Source organism: Echeneis naucrates, chromosome 7 (genome assembly GCF_900963305.1).
Source record: "Echeneis naucrates chromosome 7, fEcheNa1.1, whole genome shotgun sequence".
NCBI lineage: Eukaryota > Metazoa > Chordata > Actinopteri > Carangiformes > Echeneidae > Echeneis > Echeneis naucrates.
In genome coordinates, this window is record NC_042517.1 from 10,210,813 (window position 1) to 10,219,971 (window position 9,159).

Here is a 9,159-nt window from a genome sequence, read left to right on the forward strand (position 1 = left end):
TAAGTGATAATTGGTGGCTGATGCAGGAACCCAGCTAATATAATTATTGGACATAGACTGAAAAACTCATGATTCAACTCTGAACCATGCATCAGAAAAACATTGAGAACTTACATAAAATTGTAGTTGAATAGGAGATAGGTAATGAAGAGGGGATATTCTGGCAGATGATTATACAGAAAACTCATGTTTGATTAAATCGCTGGAAAGCTTGTGGTCTGATGTGCATGGAAACATGCATTTTCAGAGATAGACGTTTGGCTAAATTTAGCAAGTTTCAAAAGCGGCTCAAAATCTGGCAAAGAGGACAACATATGGCGTCTCAGATTTTCATATTTTACCTGACCAAAAGAGGGGGAAAAAAAGGCATGTGAAAAAGTTAGACACACGAAACTTGTGGGACATTAGCTGGCATTTCCAAAAAAAATAAAAAATTACAAGCATTAATGTTAAAAGAGGAGTGAGGATTTGGCCGTTTCTGAACAAGAAATCTTTCTCCTTCAAAGAATTTAAATACATCACTCTCCACACTGCGGATGGACTTTTCGTGGCTGAGAACATTGTCCCTTTATAAGAGTTGAGGGTCTGTGCGTGATTGAATGTATTCACCCATTAGACTTTGTAGCTGTGATGCACACACTCAACTGTGTGCATCACCAACAACTAACAGTCCCCCGCTGCTAGCAGGCTTTTAGACTGAGAGAGAGGCTTTACAGTTCTGCATTTTAATAGAGAACTTTGAATGGAGAGACGGGGGATGGGTGAGAGAAGGAGGGGTGCATGGAGCCAAAAGGAAAGAGGCATCAAAATATTTTTAGAGGAAAATGAAGTAATGACAAAATACCCACCCGGAGCGCGTTGAGCAGAGGGGTTCTGGGAGGGACTGCCTTGGCAAGGGTAAGGCTAATGTGTCAAAAGAAAGTCTGTAGGCATACTGAGCACTGTCTTGTCTAGAAGTGTGGGCCATTCAAAGGAAAGAGGAAAAGGTCCAAAAAGCAACATTGAATGTCTTAATTATTTTCTGCTTCAGCACCAGAAAACATATCTCTGAAAAGGTTCAATTATAACATATCAAGGCAAATCAGTTGCCCTTACGGCGGCTGCTTGCTCATCTCTCAATGGAGCAGGGTTAAGCAATTATCATTTGATACCGTCTACTTATTTTAAAAGACCTGGAGAGGCTTTGATGTAATCGACTTAGTCCTTAGAGCAAGTGGTCAGGTGAACTATTGCCCAAAAGGAAAAATAAGAAATATGAATAATGAGAAAAGAGAGGACAATATTTTATCCATTGCAGAACATCATGTATCATGAAAACTGCTGGATGTCTCCTGTCAACAAGTCGACCCGGTGTCATCTCAATTGAGATAGACTGTATTGACTCACAGCATTTTTACAAAGGCCTGAAAGAAAATCTGATTAAAAGAAGGGAAGAAAATCAGTAGGTTCAACTGAGTCCCTGAAGGCCTGGAATAAAATATTAACTCACTAAACCCACACAGAACATAACACCTGAAAACATCTGCCAAGGTAGAGGGAGTTAGCGACCCAGAAGACTTACCGCTACCAACAAGCAAAAAGCTATCACAATTCGAGATTCTGACAACGACAAAGTTAAAAAGGCATATTTTGTCATAAATAAAACATAGGAGTGCAGCATTTCGGCAATCTCCCCCAATGTAAGGTCCCAGGAGAGATTTGGGATGCTGTTTGTGAACTCACACTTTGCACAGTAAAGGGGGCTATAGCACTGCGTCACCACGACTGAAACTACATTCCCACACCCAGCACTATTCAGCAAGGACTAGTCCTCTTTAAAAATTCATTAATTTACAGCAAAAATAGATTAAAGCGCCCAACTGCACCAACCCAAAAAGTTTGGCTTGTGAATAGCATTAATAATGGAAACAAGCATCCAAAACCTAGAGGCCCAGGCTCAGAGGCATGGCTTGGGTTTTGTTGCACTTTATAATGGAGAGTAATTTACATTTTTTAGAAGTATTGCAGCTTTTTGATGCTTGTTTATAATTACATTGTTTTACATGTAAATTGGCTAACAATTGTTACTCATTAAAATATAACAAGTAGAGTGCAACAACATACTCAGCTCATGTAAGACACAGGCTTTACATCAGGAACACAATGGAGGCTTTGCATTGAACTCGTGTCGCTGGCAGCACCACTGCTGAGTTCAATCCAAATGGCAGCCCTTTAAAAGTGATCACCCCCTATCTTATCTTTTACATCTCTCTTTCAAACCATAGCTATGCCTTCCTAACAGAATCAAAGAGGATTCTGACAAGATAAAAGGATTTGCTGCATTTGAATTCAAATTATGTGTACTTTCCTGGGGACAAGACAAAAAAAAAATCACAGTGACTGGGAGCACTCAGAGAACTTAAAGGTACTTAAAAGGAGAGGAGATCTGCTCTAATGCATTCAGTTTTGCACCTTCCCTGATGATGACTGGTGATAGAGGAGTTTGCTATAGTGTGAGATATAGCAAATCAGCATATAAGGGACAGCTGCTTAGCTGTCTGCCCATGAAGGCTTTCACACGCATTCCCTTACACTGAACTGGGAAGTACGTCTAATACCAGGTCATTTCAATAATCGCCTTGTCTAAGGGATTATCTGAACGTCTGATTATTGATATGGCCCGAGGTAATTAAAATGACCTGAAGGCCTTAGTAACATGGCAGTGGCCTAATAATTGCTGAGGCAGATTAGAGGAAAGCAAATGAGACCACGTCCTCCTCACCTCTTATAATGGCCACTGCCGACCAATCTTTGAGCGAGGTAGTTTATCCACAGTGACTGAAGTGGAGGGGTTCATGATAAAGACTAAGAGACGGCTCCCAGGCATCCATCCGCATGACTGAAGAATGTGGGTGTCAGTGTTTGCTAAAAGCATAGGCTACTCTTAGTTAGTACATTAATCGTTCCAAGGTTAAAGACAGATTTTTATAATGCAGCAGAGGGAAAAGCTGGGCCTATCGTCAGTTTCCAGAGTTCAATGCTGCCTTTCAGACCACCAAAGCAATGCCACGTTATTTTTTTTATTTATTTTTTTTAACTTGTGCACTACATGAAACGGACTTCTAGCAGAAATTGTTCTATTTTTGCTACATGCAGGTAAATGTGGCTTTCTTTTGTAAAATAAAGGCAAAAGTGATTGCCTATTTTCTTCACAAATTTTAATCAGAATTTGCAGAAACTTCGACCCCTTAGCTACATCATATTTAAATTTGCAATCACAGAAGAGAGACTGGCTGCCTGACATCATGAATGAAGTCACATAAAAAAGAAGAATATATTTGAAGACCCTAATGAATATGCAGAGACAACATAGAGCCTTTACAGTCCTGACTGATCCATATACTGTCATATGGAGTAGGTTTCACCAAAGAAACTGAAATGCATGTAGTGCATCCGCAAAGAGCCCTTAATTCAACTTTCAAAAAGTCATTACTCCACTGGTTTCTTAGCACTGCATTTGCTGACACTGGCGATAATTACAACAACCTTTCCGATGCTAAAACACAAATCAGTACAACATTATGAGGGTTCCTTCTCCTCACGTTTCATGTGATTCTGCATAACGTTTTAATGAGGCATTTAGGGGTCTATGAGTGATCTACTGAGAAAGTCTACAATGGCAATCAGCAGTGAGTGTGGCAGCTGTTCAGCAATTAAAAAGCCAAATTACCCTCAATCAACACCATTTACAAGCGCAAGTAAATCTCAGAGCAAATAATGATGAGAGAAATCTGTTCAGACAGCTCTCATCTTGATAGGAATTAGAGGCACATCCAAATCAGGAGCAGGCCTCTCTCTCAAACACTTTCTTAGTCTGTCGTACACAAAAACATACACACACCTCCCCTTGTCTGCATGTTTCTGGAGAGATGTATTTGTATAGTGTAAATTGGCTCTCCACACTGCAGCATGATGGACGATAAGGACTGCTTTAGAGTATAAAACAGCCACCATTCATGTCAAGGTTATAGTCTCTTTATGTAAAAAGACTACACTGATCCATTCAGGGAAGCTTACAGAAAGAAATCTATAGTGTGTGAGAATAGCTGTGCCATCAACAAACAGCTTATACTTAGAAATAGCAAATAAAAGTAGTACGACTGAGAATAAGAGGAACTCAAGGGCAGTTATCAACAGTTTTTGAGTGTTATGACATTTAAACTTTCCACTCGACTTACTTAAAAAATGTCTCACTCTGGTAGTTCCTACATTTAATTTTAAAAAATGGAAAAAGAAAAGGTTTCTAAGTAACAACACACTGTAGCATACATCCGCCCTGCCGATTTAAGTCCCAATACTGTATGTGCTTTGTAGATAGATCGGAACTACAGAGAGAGAGACATTCAAAATGACAACACATCCTCTAAAAAGCAGTACAAACACAGAATAAATATATACATGCACAAACAGGAGCAAATCAATCATCAACACTACACAGTGAATTCAAGTTTCCCTGTTATCTACACCTTGGCATGCATTCAGCCAAACACATGCACCTACTTAATTTATTTTAAGCTGTGAAACTGAGTTGGTTAAGTCTTATGAATCCCCTGAAGCAAATTATTTCAACTGAGCTTACCCAATTCCCCTTCTGTTACTACTTTTCCTTGTAATAAGCGGCTGGCTACAGCTGTGTTTAATACCAGTGGTTAATGCTCCACTTTGAAGAATACTGTATTTTGCTCCTCCATACAGCCAGAGAGGAGACATCTCTGTGGAGCTCCGTCTCCTTTCCCAGCTCGGTTTATTGCTCAGTCAGGCTTTGTGTACTGTTATCACTTAGAAAGTGTTTACAGCCGTGCAAAGGCAACGTCTCCTCTCCACGCATACATGCGCGCCCGATGCAATCCACCACTTGGATCATTGTTTCTTGTTCCGTCCCCGCCGCCTGACTGTTCCCTGATTATCACTGTAAAACTTGGAGAAGTTGACTATACCTGACGAAAATTAGGAATAAAGACAAAAATGCCACGGTGTCTGCAAGCATGCACACAGTGACAGGCTGCGAACTTGTCATAGCCTGTCGTTAAGTAACAAACCCCCAGCAGTAAATCACCATCCACCACAAACCTCCGTGACTTGACATTCAAACATTGCTCTGCACACACTACTCACCGTCGGAGGTGAATATGAACCGGCTAGTTGTTTTTTTTTTTTTTTTTTTTTTTGCCACTGTGGTTGACAAGCACCAGACGTCTATCCTGCACTTGGAAAAAAAAAAAATCCCCCCTCGCAGACAAAAGCTGGAGTGGTTGCCCGGACGCGGGGAGTCTGGCTGCGGGAGGCACGCAGCGCTCTGCGGCCGTCTGACTGACTGACTGACCGCCGCTGTGGTCAAGCGACTGTCATGACGGCCGGACTCGACCTGCTATCCGCGTTTGCTCTCAGCAGCAACGCGGAGATCCCGGCTCTGTGCGCTGCGCTCTGCTGCTGAACCACCGGAACTACTTCCAACGCCAGCCGGAGCACGTTGAAGATAAATTCATGCACCACAATGGGAAAAAAATGAAATCACATCCCATTTAACTAGTTCCCACTTTCAATATTAATGAGACTCTGCAAGCACGCCTGCCACACTGATAATAATAATAATAATACTAATAATAATAATAATTTTAGGTAATTATGTCCACAGGTTTGATGGACATTCACTGTCGTTGTTATCACTGTTATCACTGTAGACAAAAACAGAAATAATATCGACAGGGAAACATGCTTCCACTACAACTAATGATAATTCAGATCCCTTTTATTGTCATTCAGAACACCACTTCAGAGATGCAGTGCAGAACCAGATTACCTTGCACGAGGAACACCATAACAGCAAAAAAAAAACAAAAAAAAAAACAACAACAACACATCAACAACAAATTTTTTTTAAATTATTAATGATAACAGAAACGACAATAATAATTCACAAACTGATAATTTTACAGCAACAAAGAATTTGCTTTAAAATGGTGATATTTAGTATTGTGCTGTTTTCTTAGACCAAACTATTTGGGGGCTTGCTGATGTATTCCTCACTCAGGATGCATGGCTGTAATTTGTTGATTAAATGTGGAGAGAAAGCCGGTGTGAAGGAACAGCGCACCCACCTGGAAAGGATATCAGTCAGAGCACATCGTTGAAGCTGAAGATTTAAATGCAGAGTGCAATGTTTGCTTTCAGATTACAATTTCAAGGAGGTATATTTCAATGTACAGTCTAAAAATCACTATTGCCTTTTTTTAAGCACATAAATAAAGCGTTCTAATACACATGTTGAAGTAACATTTGTCTCTAAAGGTCACAGAGTATTGGTCCTGCATTGCATATTGGATCTTCTCATACTTATTGAGCTGATTATCCACCACCAAATATAAATATAAACATACAACTAAATGCTCAGAGTTAAACCTTGCTGCTGCAGAGTGTCTTTGAACGACTTTAGGTTTGACAGTGCTTCATCATATGTCCTTGCAAGCAGTTATTTTACATGTACATTAGGCTATTGTGTTAACTGGACACATATAACACATATAAGAGAGAGGAAGTGGCATGAGCCAGGATCTCTGAAGTCACAGCAGGCCGGGGTCCACTTAATTCCAACTATATTCTGAGTAGTTTGCAGATAATTCTGTAATTCCAGTTTGCATGTTTGTAAGTAGCATGCATCCAGAGAAGATGAGGGAAAGAATTCACACAATAAAATAAGAATGTACAGACATGGGCCAATTTTTTTTAAACTAATTTCTAGGTTTTATATAAATAATTTTAAAAAGCCTCTGTGTTCAACAACACTATGCAAATAAACTTACTTTGCTTTGCAAGACTGCTTTAGATTATTTTGATACTGGGAACAGGAGCAAATGAAAAGACGTGGATATTCAACTTGACTGATAAGCACCACTGTTTTGGCCACAAGTTTCCATTTCAAAAAACACTCAATCCCCCTGCAATCAAATATGTCTTGGATGTTGGAGCTTCATGCCGAAGAATGATGTATGTCCAGAGTTTAACACTGATAAGGTGCTTTCAAATCATCTACTGTCAGGAAAAAGACTACTACAATTATGATATTGTGATATAATGAGATTATGCGACAAAACAGCTAGTTCATGGACAAGTATGCAGCTCATCCATGTGTAATGTGGAATCTTTTAAATTCAATTTCTCATGCACGTAAGATGGACGTTTCAGTTTGGGAGACATCATTTGTCCAGCAGTAAGACCTTTTATTATCTGTGAAAGTATATATTGTGAATTTCTCAATGAGATAGTGTGAATTAAATTAATTATATTATTTCTAGGAGGATAACTTTTGGCAGCTTTTTGTTGAAAATTCATAATGAGAAACAAAATATTATTCCAAACTCAGAATTTAATGGTTGATTTATTTAATTTGCATCAGTATATTCGTAACATAATTTCCCTTCCAAACCTTTAAAGACCAATTAAAAATTAAACTGACGTCGAATAAATAATGTTTTGGGGTTTGTTTGTTTAAGTTTTTCCTTTCTTTTTCTTTTTTTTTTTGACTGTGAGCTTGGTCTCTTGGATAGCTCCCATGCTGGGCTTTGAAACAACTCAGTGCTGCACCCGTCTGGATGCTGCCTGTGCCTGCAGTGGGAAATGAAAGATTTCTCACAGAATTGGATGGTTTTCAAATCATCACTGCTCGGTGCATTTTATTACTTCGGTAGTCACATACCTAAGCCGAAAGAGACTGTGAAACTGTTGGACTGAAAAATGGCTGGTGGAGTAAGATCAACGATTCTAGTGACAATTTGGTGTTTTAAACATCTATGTTATTTTCAAGTGTTATGTGAATACTTTTAAAATATGAATGATTAAAGATTTGAAGTTAAAACAAACATTTCAAAACGAACTGACTAACCCTGTGGGGACAGAGCCAAAATAGCAGTCTTTTGGAATGTCCTCTGGGTCAATTGTAATCTGTGAGTCCACCGCTAGAGGACTCTCTACCCTAAGACAACGTTTCCTTAGTCTCTATGAGAAAAACAAACACAACTAAACACAAAAAGAACGCATTTTGATTATAGCCTTATCTGAGTTTGGCCATTATTCTAGCTAACTAGATTCTCACTTTTCGTTTATTTTTTGAAAACTGTGAAAAACACTGGAAGTGATTTTTTTTTTTTTTTTTTTTTTGGGGGGGGGGGGGGGTTTCACCCAAATACACCCAAAGTCAATAAATTATTTCCCACATGTCCCATCCGTGCAAAAAGCCGTGAGCTGCGGTGCAGGTTCGACTTTACAGCCAACAGAAACTCCGGCTCACCTAAACAGCCATTAGTCCAATATTTAGTGATGATTTTCAGTCCAGACATTATAGATAGGTGGATTTAACTCGAATGAGTTTAAGTTGCTACTCTTACTTGGTATTGACCAGGCTTCGGGACAAAAACATGATCCAATGACTAACAGAGCTGTGCAGCGGGCCGCAGGTGCTGTGGGGACACACAAACGCAGTTTTTTCGTAGAGTGTAATTTCTAAATCATAGCGATGGTTTGTATTGTAAACATATAACAAGGAAGGTTTGGCGGTGCTTCTGAAAAATAAAACAAACAAACAAACAAACAAAATGTCTGCTGCTGACTGCGCGGCATTTATCAAGAAGAATGTGTCTGTTCCGGCACCTTCCCCCTTCGGCAGCCCGACTGGCTGTGCCCGGTTTGATCCTGCTGGCTCTCAGACTTTTCACTGCGTCATGTTGAGGGGATGTAAAGGAGGCACATACACACACACAGACACACAACGACCAACTTCCTATGGTGGAGCCTAAAGGATGTAAGATGAGCAAACCAACCATTGATGGTTTCACAGGTTAAGGCTTAAAAACATCGTAAAACTACAGAATAAATCTCACACTATTAGACAGATTAGTTAATAACCCACCACGTGGGCTGTTAAGGTGTTGTTTTTCATTTCCGTTAGGTTATCATTAAGATATTTCATGCTACAGTCAGTCCAAACTGGGATGCTAACTTCCTCTGAGTTAATAAGAGTTTTATGGAGGAGAGATTTCTGCAATTTATTGTGCTATATAACTCGAAAAGCGAGTCACAGCTGAGTCTCGCGATAACGCGGTGTTCCACCCGAGAGTTTCAAGTTGC

General features: G+C 39.7%; 1 protein-coding gene across 2 annotated transcripts in view; it reads right to left on the bottom strand.

The window, feature by feature from the left end:
* Window positions 1-5,207, bottom strand: part of LOC115046311 (forkhead box protein J3-like) — a 52,424-nt gene extending 47,217 nt beyond the window's left edge. For both annotated transcript variants that reach the window (XM_029506602.1, XM_029506601.1), the window contains exon 1: window positions 5,155-5,207. The gene's annotated coding sequence lies outside the window, so the exon portion shown is untranslated. The remainder of the gene's footprint in view (window positions 1-5,154) is intronic.
* Between the last annotated feature and the right edge of the window lie 3,952 nt (window positions 5,208-9,159).